Genomic DNA, 17,500 nt, shown 5'->3' with positions numbered 1-17,500 from the left:
CTGGTGTCCAGCAGAGAGAGAGAAAGGATGAGGGTGGGAGAGCCGTGTGTGTGTGTGTGTGTAAGTGTGTGTGTGCGTGTGTGTGTGTGTGTGTGTTTGTGTTTGTGTTTGAAAGAGAAAGCCCAACTCTGCCTCCCAACCACCCTCTTCCTAAAAGAGGTAACCAGTGAGGATCTTAGGGATGGTCTGAAATCACAGTGTGTGTATGCATGTATGTGTGTGTGTGTGTGCGTGTGCGTGTGTGTGTGCGTGTGCGTGTGGGTGTGTGTGTGTGTGTGTGTGTGTGTGTGTGTCTGTGTCTGTGTGTGTGTGTGTGTATAAATCTCTCTCTCTCTCTCTGAATAAATATAGGCATATGCACCTATAGATGTAGAGACAGCAGGGCTTGAAAACAAAATTATTTTTCAAACGTTCCGTTCCGAACGGTTCAGGTAGGCCTATGTTTAACGTTTTCGTTCTTGCATGCGTTCCGCCACCAACATATTGGTCCTGAACCGGTTCGGAACGCAAAATATCGTTCGTTCTTAAAGTTCCGGCAGTGTTTGGCGGGCCTATCAAGTCTAATTTTGTGGACTTTACCTTAGAATAGACGTACTCATTATTTCCCCCTTGATTTAGAATATACCGTAGCTATGCCCAAAAATAATAAATCACAGGCGGCATCCAAAAACATTCAGATGGGCTATCCATCCCATAGCCTACAGACTTACTGTAGGCCTAACCTATGCCTATAAATAATTTCTTATCCAAAATATTTCTGGATACGTGCTAAACTCCTTACCTGGTTGTAGCCTAAGTTTTATCCATATGGAGATCTTCAAAGGCTTGCGCTATAATTCCAACCCTGTTTATAAACGAACCTGTCTGTTGCTGACAAGGCCTATCTCAAATTTCCCGTTTAACTCTTCTACATAGAATAGGCTATAATTGCGCAAACATTTCAAATCCCGACTTTAAAACGGCAAGGCGTGGACAGGCAAAATAGGCTATTACGCATAGGCTACAAACAATTTCCAAATCAGTTTCAGTAGCCTACGCTACGAGCTGGCCTAAGATCCGAAGTGGCAGACGGATAGGTTACATTACAACAGCAAGACAAAATATACACATTTGGATCAAAGGTCCATTTATTCGTTTTTTTTTTCAAACTGCAGAAATCAAATTATTAGGCTGTCCGTCTACAATCAAAGAAGTAGATCACTTAGGATATGCTTTTGTGAAATTTTATAAAATATATAGAGAACGTTATTAACCGGTTTTGTGGATTTCAGAATAACGTTTCTGTTCCGGAACAGTTGAAGACCATTTTGTTTTCGTTTCCGTTTCCGCTCCTCGTAAAATTCCGTAAAATTCCGTTCGTTTTTGGTTTTCGTTTTCGTTCCTTGAACCGGTTCGGAGCCCTGAGAGACAGAGTAAAAAAAAATTGACAAGCAGGCAGATAGACAGCCAGACAGACAGACAGACAGCAGTCCGGCACTCAGCACTGGCTCCACTAACACACTCAAAAGAGCTATAGAAATATCCTGCATCTTATGGCACATAGTCTCTTTCTCTTTTCTCTCTCTCTCTCTCTCTCTGGCTTTAGGTCGGCAGAAGAAGGAAGGGGGAGAAATGGCGGTGTCTTTTTTTTTGGGGGGGGGGGGGGGGGTTGTCAGTCACATTTGGCTCCTCTGTGAAGCAGGATGTCAGTAACAGCTTTGGCATGTGTCTGTTTGATGTGCTCCCTGAAATAGACCTCACACAGACCCCACAGTCACCCTAATGGTCCATGTGTGTGTGTGTGTGTGTGTGTGTGTGTACATGCGTGTTAAGCATTATATTTGCACAGTTGCTCCATTTGATGGTAATGTGTTACAGCTAATTTATTAATGCTCTGGTCCTTAAAGGTTAATTACCTATTCATTATCAGCCCAACAGGTGGGTATAAGCTTGCATAGCAGCGTGAGAGCGTTTCAGACAGAGGGTCTGTGTATTTTTTCTGAGACACATGTGAGACTGATAGTCTGTCTCTCTCTCTTTGTGTGTGTGTGTATGTGTGTGTGACACTGAGTGTGTGTGTGAGTGAGTGTGTTGTCAGTGTGTGGCAGTGAGAGTGTGTGGGATTTGGTGAGAGAGCGAGAACATGTGAATGTCTGTGTGCATGTCAAATTGAATGAGAGAGTGTGTGAGACTGTGTGTGTGTGTGTGCTGGCGTGCACGTTTGTGTTTGTAATTCAATTAGCTCTGTGCATAAGGCATTCATCGAAAACAGTCCTTCAATTAATTAAACACAAAAGTCCTTTGATTTCTCAGTTCTAATACGTTGAAGTGTTTTGTAACTATAAGGCCTTAATAATCCCTTAATGTCAATCATCCTTTTATTATAAATCTCCGACTGCTATCCCACAATATTGCTCAAAACAGTATCATCAGTTAGAAGAGGTCATTGTGCACATCCCAAGTGCAGGGAAAAAGAACTGTGAATAAATACTTAAAAAGTCTGCATACTGTAATTGTGTGTGTGTGTGTCTTAACATGTCACATTACACACATTCTGTCATGTCTAACTAACCTTATGTATTCATCTCTTAATATCCCTCACATGCTCAGCTTACTGTCTCTGTATCTCTATCCAGTTGTCACCACCATAACAGTATTTTTGTGTGTAGTAACCAGGTCCTTCATCATAAAGAAATCCATGAACTGTACTTACTTTCATGAAAAATGCCATGTATATAAATGAATTGACTTAGTTTGGTTCACTTTATAAGGTAACATAATACTTTGATGTCCGTTTACATGGAAATTTGTTTTGCATTACAACTCAACAATCAGCATAGAAAGACATTAAAAATAACATTCAAGATCATAATGTAAGAGGTGTAGCATACACAGGTAATGTCCATTGAGGAGTACGGTCACAAATATGTGATTAGAACGTTCGGGAACAGAGAGCTTCGCATTATGATGCGACAATTACCCTCATGGATTTCCCCCATAGACTGTGTAAAGAACACTGAAACTATAGAACATTCGCGTAGAATTCTAGAAGGAGCCAGGGAAATAAATCACTCCTCAACATGTTAAACTAGGAGTGAGGGATCTACTTTACTCTCCTCTGTTGAGTAATGACGCAGAGTGAGGGAGAAAAGAGTGTTTGCATGTACAGTATTTCTCCCACAGTTGGGCATCCTAAAGCGTCTTCCAGATGGTACTCCTTATGTAACACCAGGGAGGGGTCCAGTGCAATCTTGTCTGCTAGACTGAGATTGTGTTTAGTCCAGCTCTCAAAGAAGTGATCCTTCATTGTGTGACCCACCAACTTTAAACAAATGTTTAAATATCCTAGCTTTTAGCTGGACTGAGAGCCCCCCCGCCCCCCCCCCCCCCCCTTTTTTTTTCAGAACAAATGTTTCGGAGTCAGTGTGCAAATGTGATGGATGTTTTACAGTAAACAAACAAACACATAGCTCCACATAGCACTTTTAACAGAAAATGTGGGAAAGGCTATAGCCTGCAGGTATGTGTGTGTGTGTGTGTGTGTGGTGTGTGTGTGTGTGTGTCTGTGTGTGTGTTGGTTTGTAAACTGTGTACTGTGTGTCATACTGGCGGTAAGACTATCTGAAGACAGGTGCTTCCAAGTTGTCTGTGATGTAAGAAAGGGATCCAGCCAATCGCAGCATCCCCTGACACAATCTTGAGCCCAGACTCTGTGCTTCCACAGCAACACACCACTGACAACAACACCATGTGATACCCCATAGCCAACTCCAAATACTCCTCAATATGAATTTATGAAAACACATTTGCAGTGGAATTCCTTTGCATCATATAGAGTGCAATTGTTGATTGATAACTGATGTCTGATCAGTGTTTGAGATTGCTAAATGCAGATCTATACAAATGCTCTTCATGATGGAACTTACTCAAATACTAAAGTGGAAGCCATCGTACAACTCAGTTCAATGTGAGAGAGGTCTGGTTGTGATATGCTGTTGTTGTAGTGTGGTGTTGTGTGCGTGTCTGTGTGTGTGTGGTGTGGTGTGGTGTGGTGTGGTGTTGTGTTGTGTGGTGTGTGTGGTGTTGTGTGGTGTGGTGTGGTGTGTGTGTGGTGTTGTGTGTGTGTGTGTGTGTGGTATGGTGTTGTGTTGTGTTGTGTTGTGTGTGTGTGCGTGGTGTGGTGTTGTGTTGTGTTGTGTGGTGTGTGTGGTGTGGTGTTGTGTTGTGTGGTGTGGTGTGTGTGGTATGGTGTGGTGTTGTGTTGTGTTGTGTGGTGTGGTGTGGTGTGGTGATGTGTGTGTGTGCGTGGTGTGTTTGTGTGGTGTGTGTGGTGTTGTGTGTGTGTGGTATGGTGTGGTGTGTGGTATGGTGTGGTGTTGTGTGGTGATGTGTGTGTGTGTGTGTTTGTGTGGTGTGGTGTTGTGTGTGTGTGTGTGTGGTATGGTGTTGTGTTGTGTGGTGTGGTGTGTGTGGTGTGGTGTGGTGTGGTGTGGTGTGGTGTGTGTGTGTGGTATGATGTGGTGTTGTGTGTGTGTGTGTGCGTGGTGTTGTGTGGTGTGTGGTATGGTGTGGTGTGGTGTGGTGTTGTGTGGTGTGGTGTGGTGTGGTGTTGTGTGGTGTGGTGTGTGGTGTTGTGTGTGTGTTTGTGGTGTGTGTGGTGTTGTGTTGTGTGGTGTTGTGTGGTGTGGTGTGGTGTGGTGTGGTGTGGTGTGGTGTGGTGTGTGTGTGTGTGTGTGTGGTGTGTGTGGTGTTGTCTGACCCCTAACTCTGTTGCCATCACTGCTATCTGTATTTAGATCCCAGATAGTTTGTCTGGGATCTTGGCTGCAGGTGTTGTGTGTGTGTGTGTGTGTGTGTGTGTGTGTACATGTGCCGTGCGTGTGTGAACAGCGTGCGGGGTCACAGTTCAAGTTGAGACGGAAAGTTCTCTGGAGGCTCCTAGAGGCCCTTTGAAAGTGCTTCAAAAAGACAGCAGGATCTGGTGTCCAGCAGAGAGAGAGAAAGGACGAGGGTGGGAGAGCCCTGTGTGTGTGTGTGTGTGTGTGTTTGTGTTTGAAAGAGAAAGCCCAACTCTGCCTCCCAACCACCCTCTTCCTAAAAGAGGTAACCAGTGAGGATCTTAGGGATGGCCTGAAATCACAGTGTGTGTATGCATGTATGTGTGTGTGTGTGTGTGTGTCTGTGTGTGTGTGTGTGTGTGTCTGTGTGTGTGTGTATAAATCTCTCTCTCTCTCTCTGAATAAATATAGGCATATGCACCTATATATGTAGAGACAGAGTAAAAAAAAATTGACAAGCAGGCAGATAGACAGCCAGACAGACAGACAGACAGCAGTCCGGCACTCAGCACTGGCTCCACTAACACACTCAAAAGAGCTATAGAAATATCCTGCATCTTATGGCACATAGTCTCTTTCTCTTTTCTCTCTCTCTCTCTCTCTCTGGCTTTAGGTCGGCAGAAGAAGGAAGGGGGAGAAATGGCGGTGTCTTTTTTTTTGGGGGGGGGGGGGGGGTTGTCAGTCACATTTGGCTCCTCTGTGAAGCAGGATGTCAGTAACAGCTTTGGCATGTGTCTGTTTGATGTGCTCCCTGAAATAGACCTCACACAGACCCCACAGTCACCCTAATGGTCCATGTGTGTGTGTGTGTGTACACATGCGTGTTAAGCATTATATTTGCACAGTCGCTCATTTGATGGTAATGTGTTACAGCTAATTGATTAATGCTCTGGTCCATAAAGGTTAATTACCTATTCATTATCAACCCAACAGGTGGGTATAAGCTTGCATAGCAGCGTGAGAGCGTTTCAGACAGAGGGTCTGTGTTTTTTTTCTGAGACACATGAGACTGATAGTATGTCTCTCTCTCTCTTTGTGTGTGTGTGTGTGTGTGTGTGTGACACTGAGTGTGTGTGTGAGTGAGTGTGTTGTCAGTGTGTGTGGCAGTGAGAGTGTGTGGGATTTGGCGAGAGAGCGAGAGCATGTGAATGTCTGTGTGCATGTCAAATTGAATGAGAGAGTGTGTGAGACTGTGTGTGTGTGTGTGTGCTGGCATGCACGTTTGTGTTTGTAATTCAATTAACTCTGTGCATAAGGCATTCATCGAAAACAGTCCTTCAATTAATTAAACACAAAAGTCCTTTGATTTCTCAGTTCTAATACGTTGAAGTGTTTTGTAACTATAAGGCCTTAATAATCCCTTAATGTCAATCATCCTTTTTATTATAAATCTCCGACTGCTATCCCACAATACTGCTCAAAACATTATCATCAGTTAGAGGAGGTCATTGTGCACATCCCAAGTGCAGGGAAAAAGAACTGTGAATAAATACTTAAAAAGTCTGCATACTGTAATTGTGTGTGTGTGTGTCTTAACATGTCACATTACACACATTCTGTCATGTCTAACTAACCTTATGTATTCATCTCTTAATATCCCTCACATGCTCAGCATACTGTCTCTGTATCTCTATCCAGTTGTCACCACCATAACAGTATTTTTGTGTGTAGTAACCAGGTCCTTCATCATAAAGAAATCCATGAACTGTACTTACTTTCATGAAAAATACCATGTACTGTAAACAAATGAATTGACTTGATTAGAACGTTCGGGAACAAAGAGCTTCGCATTATGATGCGACAATTACCCTCAGGGATTTCTCCCATAGACTGTGTAAAGAACACAGAAACTATAGAACATTCGCGTAGAATTCTAGAAGGAGCCAGGGAAATAAATCACTCCTCAACATGTTAAACTAGGAGTGAGGGATCTACTTTACTCTCCTCTGTTGAGTAATGACGCAGAGTGAGGGAGGAAAGAGTGTTTGCATGTACAGTATTTCTCCCACAGTTGGGCATCCTAAAGCGTCTTCCAGATGGTACTCCTTATGTAACACCAGGGAGGGGTCCAGTGCAATCTTGTCTGCTAGTCTGAGATTGTGTTTAGTCCAGCTCTCAAAGAAGTGATCCTCCATTGTGTGACCCACCAACTTTAAACAAATGTTTAAATATCCTAGCTTTTAGCTGGATGTGTATGTGAATAACTGGCGTAGGATGTCCTTGCTGGCTTCAAAGGATTTAAGTCTCCTCTGAAAATAAATTCTCTGTTGGACTTTTTTGCAATTGTAATCCACATGCGATGACCAAGAGAAGACACTATCCACATATACCCCTAAATATTTGAAGGATGATGACTGTTTTAAAGGTTTATCATGAATTATGACTGGAGCATGTGTGTTGTGTTATTCCTAAAAATGACCTCCTCTGTTTTGATGGGATTCATTATGAGAGCATTTTGCTCACACCATTGGACTTTGCTCACACTCTCATAATAGAGGTCAGGCTACATCTCCCCTGTCATCAGAGCCACCAGTGCCGTATCATCAAAACATTTCATGAGGTATTGGTCAGGAGTACTGATGGTGCAGTCGTTAGTGTAGACTGTGAAGAGTAATGGTGAGCTCACACATCCTTGTGGAGCCCCACTACTCGCTTGTGACCAGAGGGGAGTGCGTGTTGTTGACCTTGACCAGCTGTTGTCCACTGATGAGAAAAGAGTGGTACCAATGAAATAGGCATGAATTAATGTCCAGCTGTTACATTTTGGAGAGAAATAAATCCGGTTTACAGTTTTTTTCGCTAACAAGCGTTTGTCCAACCAGTTGTCCCATTTTCAAAACTCTAAATACAATTAGCACAGCATCGGTCTTTTGTGGCCATACCATTCACACATTTCATGTCGTTTTCACACGATATGCAGTCAGTGAACACATTTCCACAATGCTTACATTTTCTTAACAGACAAGCTATACCTCCCAACAGAATTATGGATTGTTTTTGCAGTACTTACGAATGTTAACACACAACATCCCACAATAGTAAAAACAATATTCCAAACCTTAAATACAGTATAAAAACCTCTGCTTCTGCAATGATATCAGTTCAAAAACAATATATCTTAGCTGATAATAAACAAACAATTCAATAACTGACACACAACTGATTTATGTTGGGTAAATTGGGCCAACCACAGCTGATTCCAGTCTGGCTTAGACTCAGTGGCAGGGGTTATTTTGTTCTATTACACTGACACAGTAAAAGGAGGACTTTGAGGAGTAATGTTTTTAGAAACAGAAACAGAAAAAGACAAACACTGTAATGTCTGGACGAGGAAGAGTAAGAGCAAGGGGCCCAGATGAGAGATGCAGTGAGAGGTGCAGGAGCAGTGAGAGGAGCAGGGCCAGGGAGAAGAGCAGGCCCAAGGAGAGGGCAAGGTAGAGGTGTAAGAATGTGACCTGGCATTCCATTTGGCTGCAAGAACTGCTATCAGTGATGAAGTTTGTGCCACTATCATTCACCATGTAATCAATGCGATGTTGATGAAAACATGTGGCCTAAACCTGAAGATTGCAGAGATTAGATACAGTAATTTTGTGATTAGATTAGATTAGATACAGTAATTTTTTTTTAGCTCCCTCCTTTTTATCTGGGCTTTTTGCTGTTGTTTTTTTGTTCAGAATGTGTTTCATGGATATTTTTGTTCACTGTAAGCATTACAATACTGTAAAACGTTTTCTGTTCTATCATACTGTAAATAGTATTTCAGTATTTGTAACAGTATTTGTACCTCCTGGAATGCTTTTGTATGTGAACATAACATGTGGACATACAGTTCCCAACCAAGAAATTTAGTGTAAAAATTGCATGCAAATACCTGTAAAACTGAAACATAAAAGTCTATGCAGTTTTTGTAATGTCAACAATAGCAAAGTATTTTGAAACCTGGTGTACTTTGATTGACTGCATGTACCTTGTGAAGTGAAAAAAAGTGTTATTCTTTGACAGAATAATTTCATTTTGAGTCAGATTTCCAGTGTTTTGGTAAAGTTAGTGTGTGCAGAGAAAGATGTGTTAGTAGTATATTTAACAAAATGTGTTTTTGAGAAGAAAATTATCCATTTGGCCAGCTGTGTTTTGTAGGTGTGAGTCTGAGTTTAGAAAAAGTATCTGAAGTATGGGTAAGTGCTTGTTAGCGATTGAAAAAAACTGTAATGGTACTGAAGGTGGAGGAGAAGTCAAGAAACAATCTAGCATATGGTTTGTGATTTTGGTGTGTGAGCGTAGCAACAGCATATTCGGTGTTGTGACTGCACTTATAGGTGAACTGATATCGGTCCAGTTCGCTCTGTACCGACCTAGAGAGCAAGGGGCAGATGATTCTTTCCAGTGCGGAGGACAGAGCCGCAATTGAGATGCAACACCACAGGTGAGAGGAAGGGAAAACGTTCACAGACAGACCCATTGTGTGTGCTCCTCCATGCCCGTGTGTCCAGTCTACTCATCTGCAGCTCTTTTTGAAGGCAGTGATTATTTTAACCCACCTTCCATCCTCTGATTGACACGCAATGACAATGAGTCTCATATCTCTCTCGTTTACTCCTGGCCTTGGCCTTCGGACTTGTAACCGGAGGGTTGCCGGTTCGAACCCCGACCAGTAAAAAACGGCTGAAGTGCCCTTAAGCAAGGCACCTACAGTAACCCCTCACTGCTCCCCGAGCGCCGCGGTTGTTGCAGGCAGCTCACTGCGCCGGGATTAGTGTGTGTTCACTGTGTGCTGAGTGTGTTTCACTAATTCACGGATTGGTATAAATGCAGAGACCAAATTTCCCCCACGGGATCAAAAGAGTATATATACTTATACTCATCTTTCTCTGCCTCCCTTCTCTTACTCGTTTGAACTCTGTGAACTATTACAATCAATGTAAAGTGATTGATTGCATTTAACTGAGTTGTAATAGGGCATTCATGGAGGTAGAGAGAAGAGTAAAAATACTGAATGAGGTGTGTGCATGTGATTTGTGATTTGTGTTTGTGTCTCTCTTTGACTGTGTGCCCACCCTGTCCCTCGGCAGCTCTTTTTAAAGGCAACGCTTAATTTAACCTACTTTCCATCCTCTCTGAATGACACGCAATGACAAGCTGGTATTCCTAAGAATCGGGTCAGTCAAGGCGGCTAAATTCATTCATTCGTTTTCACAGTGACTCGGGAAGTTCTGGACATCCGAGCAGGCGAGTCAGTGGCACACTCCAAAAGGTGCCGACAAACTGGCGACCTAAAACAGACTAGCGTGTTCAGTCAACCAGAAATTCCACTTGCTGTTCTGCAGCAGTTGATAGTTGGTCTCTCTTTCTCTCTCTCCCTCTCTCTCTCTCTCTCTGTCTCTCTATGACAAACACACTTTCTCTCTCTCTCTCTCCATTACTCTCTCTGTGTCTCACACTTACACATTCTCTCTTTCTCTCTCTCTTTAATTGAGAGAGAGAGTAAGACAGAGAGAGAGAGAGAGAGAGCATCTGTGTTGCAATGGCATGATCGAAGTGTTGACACACGTCTGTCTGTCTCCTCGCTGTCTGCGGTTTAGCTTTCACAAGTACACACACACACACACACACACACACACATACACAGACATCAGACACACATACACCCACACTGACACACACACACACACACACACACATACACAGACATCAGACACACATACACCCACACTGACACACTCGGAACCGCATGCAGTCCCAAGCACTCGATGACCCCAATCTGTCTAAGCAGCTATATGTGTTGCCATTTTACAATTTCCATCTCAATCACTGTCTCAGACTGGATGTACACGTAGACACCACACTCACACACACTCACACACACACACACCCAGACATACACACACACACACACACCTACCTACACACACACACACACACTCGCGCGCGCACATGCACATGCACACGCACATGCACATGCACACGCACACGTACACACACGCACACGCACACACACATGCTCACATCCTGTGCCAATTTTCTGTAGGTCAGTGTGTTCAGTGAGAGTCGTGCCTCTGCTGGCCGCAGTGACACCCCTTTAGAGACATCTAAGCCTGGGCAGCAGATAGATTTACATTGGAATGATGTATTCATGATGATTGACGATAAAGTTTGATTTCAGTTCATTTCTCACACTGACATCATGCCATTTCTATTTATGATATGTAGAGATGTGTAGAGATGTGTTTTCTGTATAGTGGGTGATGTATTGAACTTATTTCAGCCGGATCTCTGTCATACTTCCTGGCTGATTGACGTGTCATATATCTCTTGGACTTTGCCCTTTATGCCAAAGGAGTAGTAAATGTTGGTGACCAAGGTCACAATGTACTTAGCAATGTGAAAACATGTACAGTAGCTTTAGCCACCCTAAACACACACAAGTTATTTAACTCTCCTGTTGTGTTCGTGGTCAAATGTGACTGATTGACACTTCTTTTCTCTCAAAAATATTGTTAACTTATTCTGACTACCATGAGGCTCCATGACTTTGTTAACACAGGGCATTATTCTGAACACACAAAACACATTTTGATCATTTTTATAACAATTTGAGTGTTTTATTTATGAGTATTCCCCCTCAAAAATGACCGGCCATTAGAAATGAACGGGTGAGACAATGGTCAGTATATAAAATTGAGTCCAGGCACATAGTTATTGATCAGATGGACTGTATGTGTGCTTATGTACATTAAAACACACACACACACACCCTGACTCCCCCTCTTTGCTTCTATGCCAGCCCCCACTGGAACCTTTCCTTCCCCAATAGAATCTTCCCCTTTCTGACTTGCATGAGCTCAGGTCAATGAGGCCTGCAAGCCATATAGAATAGGAAATTAAAATCTGGTTATATCTAATAGAACACAAGTTGATACAAAGGTCTATCACAACATTAAATGATAATATATGTGTTACTGTGGATTTATGACAAGTTGTAATGCAGCGGTCATTTTTGACCGGGAACACAAAACTAGTAAACACAAAACGAACACAACAGGAGGGTTAAGAAATGACAGGTTGTTTCCTAATGAAATACAGAGTCCTGACATGGTGTTGATTTTGATGGGGCAGTGAAGGTTCGCCCTCTAGTGGCTATGATTGTGAAACACAACTCACCAATGTCAACATTTTTTAGTGTCAAATTACTTCTTGTGTATGTGTGTGTGTGCGTGTGTGTGTGTGTGCTTATTTTTTTTGTGTGTCTGTGTGTGTGTGTATTAAACAAGCATTTTTTGTAATTGTCTGTTGGTAAGCTGTATTTAGTTGGAGTCTGTGTAACGACAAGGTGCAGCACAGATAATTACTAAGGAGAGGACCTTTATATTATGTGTCTGTGTGAGTGTGTGTGTGTGTATGTGTATGTGTATGTGTGTGTGTGTGTGTGTGTGTATGTGTAGGTGTATGTGTGTGTGTGTGTTTATGTATGAGGGGCCGTCTAGGCCTTAATTCATACTTGGTCTTACACACACTATCATAATCTTGCACATACACCACTATACTCATGCACACTCACTATTATAGTCATTTTACATGTATGTATGAGAGGGTATAGTCGTGTATGTGAGAGAGTATAGTAGTGTATGTGAAGGAGTATAGTAGTGAATGTGAGAGAGTATAGTAGTGTATGTGAGAGAGTAAAGAGTATAGTAGTGTATGTGAGAGAGTATAGTAGTGTATGTGAAAGAGTTTAGTAGTACATGTGAGAGACTATAGTAGTGTATGTGAGAGAGTATAGTAGTGTATGTGAGAGAGAGTATAGTAGTGTATGCGAGAGAGTATACTAGTGTATGCAAAAGAGTATAGTAGTGTATGCGACAGGGGCGGAGCCAGACATTGTAAACATTCGGGGCTTAGCCCATTTAATTTTTTTTTAAAATAACCCCTTAAATAATGACTTCTAGTGAATTTTGTGTAAACTAATGGACACATTGAGACTTAAAAAATGTGAAATTAACATTCAACAGATTCAAGGTATCTGACTGGCACTACACTGTGTAAAATTATAGTTTTGGGTCTTTCAAGAGGCAATATCTGTTCATATCTATTTAGCATGTACTTAGTTAATTAAGCGTTTCTTATGGTTTGTATATTATAGTATTTGTTTATTTTCATTAGGCTATTGTTTGATATGACATTATTGTTTATTATTGCTATTCTCCTTCTTCCTCTTCCCTGATCTCATCTGTGTGACAAATAAATAGAATATCTTATACTATAATATACATAATATTATGATATAATTACAGTATGGCCAGTCATCATGATACAAGGGTATTTAAGAAGGAATGCATTATCATCTTGACATAGGCGTTTCTAAATTATATTAATTTTGTAATTTAGCAAGATTATTCATAGGTTTCATCAGGTCCCTTTACACAGGTGCATAAAATCAAGCACCTAGATTATGAATGCAGACTGCATGGTGCTTGATTAACACACTTATGGAAAGGGCCCTTTCCTCTCAATATATCATCAGGGCTGCCAACTTTTCAAAAAACCTTGGAGTGAGATTTGGTGGGGCCAACCAAAATTTTGCTGCGGAAATTTTTGTTTGGCTCATTCAGCATTATACCGTACAGTAAAAAAAAAACGTACATCAGTGGTTCTCAGGTGTAGGGACCAGGCATGGACAGATTATGAACTTTCGGGCCCCTGGGCCCACATGTATTAAGGGCTCCCCACTAATTGTCGCACATGTGGAAGGGGGGTTTGGGGGTCCTCCCCCAGAATTTTCTTCATTTGTTTGATGTGATTTCCTGTATTCTGGTGCATTTTGGTAGCTTAGAAATCTAGACACACCCTAGCGGCAGCAAATTACATTTGCTTCCAGGGCTAGTCTAGCAACTCTCCGTTGGCTTGTGAGCTCGAAAAATTAAACTTCTATCAGGCCAATCAAATTGTCTATAGAGTCGTTAGGGGGGCATTAAATTCCCTGCTACTTGAAAACAAAGAAGGTTTGGCTTAAATTCCCTGCTACTTGAAAACAAAGAAGATGGATATTGCTGTTGGCCAACAGTGTGACACGAGTTACACTTGTTTTGAGATGGCAAAAGTTTGAACTAGCCAACTAGCTCCGTTGGTGGGAAAACGCATGGGACTCAGTGCTGTCCTTTTGCGTGCAGAGGGAATTTGAAAGACAACCGATTATCCCACCCCTCGGACTGAGCACTGCGAACGGTGAGTGCCCAGACCCTACATTTTAATGTGGGTCTGGCTCGTCAGGCTAGCATTTTGGGGATGTCCAATACTAAATTCAATCAGATTCATAGCCTACATCCTGATGTGTTGATATTGAGGCAATGATTCCATGCAAAGGCTTGGGCTTCAGGGCACCCTGACACCTTGGGCCCCTGGGTCTGGGCCCAGAATGCCCGTGCAGTAATCCATCCCTGGGACCAGGGTCCCAGAGTTAAATGAACATTGGTATCAAAAGGATCTAGCCTACTACTAGGACCATGGGCGTCGGAGGCATTGTAAAAGTGGGTGGGACATTTCAGAGGGGGGGGGGTATGGGGGTCCTCCCCCAGAAAAAAAAATTTTGGACTAGATGCAATTTCCTGAATTCTGGTACATTTTAACAAGTTATTTAGATACTTCTATATAACAAAATAAAGCCAGCCTACGAAATTAATTAAATGGGGGTCCAAACTAACAATTTTAAAAAGTGGGTGGGTGTTTTGTAAGAATTTAAGAAATGTTTGTATATTTTAACTTTTAAATGCATCAATCAGGTGCACTTTCAAAATAAATTCAGAGGTCAAACTTGCTTATTTTTATGGAAATATTTGTGCTGTAGCCTAAGCTATTTTGCACTTCAGAATTATAACCATGCACACACAGGTGGAATAGTTATGGTGATATTGCAATAAGTTCACAACCACAAAAACATATGCTACATTTCACAGTTCAGAAATGTTCAAAAATGTGTGTACATTTCAGCACTCAATGAAATTATGCAGAAGTGGTCACCTGTGTTATTCAGCTGGTTTATTTAAGATAATATATTGGTCATTGTAATGGCCATAGCCTATAGCCTACATGCTATTCCTTTTTCAGGATGTACCCATATCTGCATGATGTGAATGTTTGCATATGGCTTATGTCAGGCTTTATATCAATATTTGTGTCTTGTTATTTGATTTTCTTCATATTTTTGCATTAATGTCACTAGGAAGCATGCCAATATAAATATATTCATTTATCTGTAATGGGATTGGCTGGAACCTGACAATATAAGAACCATGATGGTGGGATAATCTATGGCTGAGCAATTTACAAAAATGTATGTAGGCCTACTGACAAATAGTTTACATTAGAATACATTATAATTTCGCCCCAATGAGGCTATGTAGAAATGTGTTGCAATTTCAAAACCGGATTACTCAGGAACCACTTATTGCACAGAGGCATGCTTTATATCCTCGTATTCGGTACGGTTTGCTGTTTATTGTGATACTGGGTTTGCCACGTGTTGTGTGAAGGGTTAGTGAAATATTAAACCGAGAGTAATGGGTGTGCACTGTGTGCAAAATCCAAATATGATTAGCCTAAATTGCACCTCGGTTCAACGTTAATTTTCTCGCGAACCATTTATCACAGCAACTTGGCGCTAATATCATTGGAAAGCTTAGATTCCGCACGTTCACCTGATGTGTGATATCATATGTATAGGTTTAGTTTAGTTGAACCTCATCTGCCAGGTATTTGACCTACCAGGTTGACACTTCAGCGTGAAAAATACTCAATAATACTCAAAGCATACCTGAAGCCGGGGAAATGCGGGGGAAATGCGCCTGGGACGGCTTCTGAAGTACATCGCAAATGAGAGAAAATTTAGAAAATTCCACAGACAGGGGGTGCTCTTGAACCCTCTCACCGTCTCTGAAAGCATAACCGTGGCTCAACAGGTAGATCTATAGATAGGCTAAACTCATTTTTCAGGCATCTGACCGACCGGGTTGACACTTCAGCGTGAGAAATCGGGGGTGTGGCGTGTGAGTGTGTGAAACTAATCAAATGCGTGTGTCTCACGGCCAATGCGTGAGAGTTGGCACCTATGTATCATTGTAATGTTTTTTTTTTTTTTTTAGTTAATAATTAGTTAGGCAGCCAAAACAACATAACATGACTTTTATATTTATGTGGACTCTTGGATTATAAGATCTGTGGTGGTGGATAGGATATCAACAAGGTTTTAAGGTAGGCTAACAGTTAACATTCTTTTGTGCAACATATGACACTGAAAAGTTGAAAAGTAGCCTAATTTATTACAAGACGAGGATCACTTTGTTTTGGGAGCTGGTATTTCTTATTCTGCAGTAGGCTTAGCTAGCCTATGAGAGTACTGAATTTGCCTTTTCCGCCGACGAACGAGGACATTTAACGTTAACGTTAAGCATGTAGGGAGCTAGCCAAGTAGCCTAACGTTAGCCTGCCTAACTGACTGAAAGCTCTTAACGTGAAATCACCAACCTGAAACAACACCATCCGTCAGTTCACTGGGCGATGCTGTTGCTTGAACGGAGCTGAGTGGTCTTTTGAAAAACTTTCTAATATCCATAACGTTTCAACAACATGTACAAAAAGTGTTTTATCACAGACTGTAAAAGTGACAGACTTCTGACAGAGGCTTTTTGGAACACCGAAGCCATGACGTAGCGTTGTCAAGGCAGCATTTTCACTGGATCTAAACAAATCAATCTAACCATTGAAATCACCATAGCGGATAGCCCAGAGACCTGGCATAGATCGTGTAGCAAGTCCAATTATTTTTCAATATTGGGCTTTGAAAATAAGGGATATAATTCCTCAGTAATAGAGCATTTTGTGACATTTATAGAGAAACCGAGGGGAAGTTATATTGGAAATAAGAGTTGCCGGGAATTTAAAACACTAAAAAAAGATTCGGGGCTTAAGCCCCCTAAGCCACCCCCTAGCTCCGCCACTGGTATGCGAGAGAGTTTAGTAGTGTATGCGAGAGAGTTTAGTAGTGTATGCGAGAAGGTATAGTAGTGAATGCAAGAGAGTATAGTAGTGAATGTGAGAGAGTATAGTAGTATATGCGAGAAGGTATAGTAGTGAATGCAAGAGAGTATAGTAGTGAATGTGAGAGAGTATAGTGGTGTATGCGAGAGACCACCACTAGGTCTACACGAACATTGTTGACAGTGTAGGTCCCGCCCCTTCCTTGATTTTAATTGGCTAGCTAGAGAGAAGTGACATTGACAAACCAATCAGGAACTGAGAAATCAAACTCCTTCCGTTTCATGCAAACTCCCTTCCGTTTCATGCAAACTCTCTCACACACACCACTATACTCTCTCACATATACTACTATACTCTTTCGCATACACCACTATACTCTCTCACATTCACTACTATACTCTCTTGCATTCACTACTATACCTTCTCGCATACACTACTAAACTCTCTCGCATACACTATTATACTCTCTCGCATACACTACTAAACTCTCTCGCATACACTACTATACTCTCTTGCATACACTAGTATACTCTTTTGCATACACTACTATACTCTCTCTCACATACACTACTATAGTCTCTCACATACACTACTATATTCTCTCACATGTACTACTAAACTCTCTCACATACACTACTATACTCTCTCACATA

The 17,500-nt window shown here is 41.7% G+C and overlaps 1 long non-coding RNA gene across 1 annotated transcript; it reads right to left on the bottom strand.

Annotated features, from left to right (window-relative positions):
* Window positions 1-780: 780 nt before the first annotated feature.
* Window positions 781-16,568, bottom strand: LOC121711842. Its single transcript, XR_006032462.1, has 3 exons — window positions 16,240-16,568; window positions 9,679-9,682; window positions 781-792 (listed from the first exon to the last, which is right to left on the bottom strand). It is a non-coding gene; the product is annotated as an uncharacterized LOC121711842 (long non-coding RNA).
* Between the last annotated feature and the right edge of the window lie 932 nt (window positions 16,569-17,500).

The sequence above is a fragment of the Alosa sapidissima genome, chromosome 6 (assembly GCF_018492685.1).
Source record: "Alosa sapidissima isolate fAloSap1 chromosome 6, fAloSap1.pri, whole genome shotgun sequence".
Taxonomy (NCBI): Eukaryota; Metazoa; Chordata; class Actinopteri; order Clupeiformes; family Clupeidae; genus Alosa; species Alosa sapidissima.
Note: the sequence above shows the minus strand (reverse complement) of the source record. Positions and strands in the feature narration are given on the sequence as shown.